The sequence below is a fragment of the Nothoprocta perdicaria genome, unplaced genomic scaffold (genome assembly GCF_003342845.1).
Source record: "Nothoprocta perdicaria isolate Ctin4 unplaced genomic scaffold, notPer1 scaffold_452, whole genome shotgun sequence".
Classification (NCBI taxonomy): Eukaryota; Metazoa; Chordata; class Aves; order Tinamiformes; family Tinamidae; genus Nothoprocta; species Nothoprocta perdicaria.
This window is the reverse complement of record NW_020455702.1, coordinates 118,782-120,478: the sequence shown is the minus strand read 5'-3', so window position 1 is coordinate 120,478 and position 1,697 is coordinate 118,782.

Here is a 1,697-nt window from a genome sequence, read left to right as displayed (position 1 = left end):
GAGGCCGGGGAGGGGAGAGGAGGGGAAAGAGGGAGGGTCTTAGAGCGCTGAAACTATATCTTTCCATCTTTTTTTTTTTCCCCCTTCATCATCATCATTATCGCTATTCTTATCATTTATTCTCACGTTTCTTTGTATTCTAGCCTTATTTTAGCCGTGTCCAGTAAAATCCCAGGGATAAAAAAAAAAAAACGCTGGAGAATACGAAGTAAGTTTTCCAACATTTCGGGAATCCTCGCTGCAGTGGGGAAAACGCGCAAAGTAGAGTTGCGTCGCAAAATTAGCAGTGAGTCTATCTCTCGATCGGGGAGCGAGGGTGCTGGTGCTAATTAACAAGCTTCTACCATCCGCTAATTACGTCGAGCTCTATGTGCACATCCACTATACATCAAGCAGTTTGGCAGGGGTTAGAGAAAATATACCATTTAGGCAATGACAGTTTGTGCGGGTGTCTTTGGCAGAGGGAGGAGGGAGGATCGTATAAAGTTTCCAACTTTAAAGTTGTCTCCAATGCAGGCCTGGATCCAATGCGTTTTTATTATTTAATATATATTGAATTAATGATATATCAAGGAATAGAGCAAATGAATTAAGTCTCCACCTAATAAATAGTCGAAAGCCCCCCTTCAATGTTTTGTTAAATATTTATTATGGAAGAGTGGCACATTGAATATTTAATGCATCTTTTTATTGACAATCAATGAATGGACTTGCAGGAAGGCGCTCGTCATTTGGTCTTGCAGCTGAATTAAAAAAGATATTCTTATTAAAGTCATTCGTCTTTCCTACCCATTGCCCCTAGAGCTCCGATTTTCTCTGCATTTCGGCAGGCTGGCATCAAGTAAACAGCGATAAATCAGGGCTCTTCCACATATTTTGCGCCTTTCACGAAGATTTTTTTAAAGAAATGCTTGGGACAAGGTAGAGAGGTGTGCTTGGGTACCTGGAGGAGTGAGGGAGATCCTGAAAGGGAGAAGATCTGCTGAAATAAAAAGTCTTTGGGGAGCAAAGTGGCCACATTGCAACCAATGTAGGCTGACGGTTTATTTTTCACCTGGATTAGAAATCATCCAGCTGAGGTGGAAAATACAGCTCGTAGCATTTCCATTTTAAACCGAGCGTTCTCTTTTTTTTCCATCTCTATACCAAAATATGTTACATATTCCCCGCTCTTTTCCACTCTTTTTTTTTCCTTATTGATTTTCTTCTATTTTCCTCTTGATTTAACTCTTTTCAAAGGCCTAGAAAAGGAGGAATAGGCAAAAATTAATGAAGTACCCATGCATTAGTCCGAATTCTGCTCTCTCCTGGTCTCAGTTTGCGAGTGAGCCCTTCCAGCAAACCCTCCTCATCGCCTGATAGATCAGGAATATTTCTCTGGAATATCTCCTCAAATCGAGTTCGAAGCAAATCAGATAGGGAGGAAAAAAAAAAAGAACACCGTAAATCCCAGACCTTAGGAATATGGTCGGGTCAAGAGAAAAATGCAGTTTTTTGCCTCATTTCCCGCGCGCAAGTCCGAGTCTCAGACCAGGAATAACCAATTCCTCAGCAAGGAGCACCAGAGGCTCCCATTCCTGCTTGGAATGGTCCTGAATCTGGACATCCTTGCACACCTCCGTTTTCATTTTCCTCGCATGAATTTGTGCATTTGATTTGCCTGCATTTCCTATGTTTAGTCTATGTTTACCGTTTGC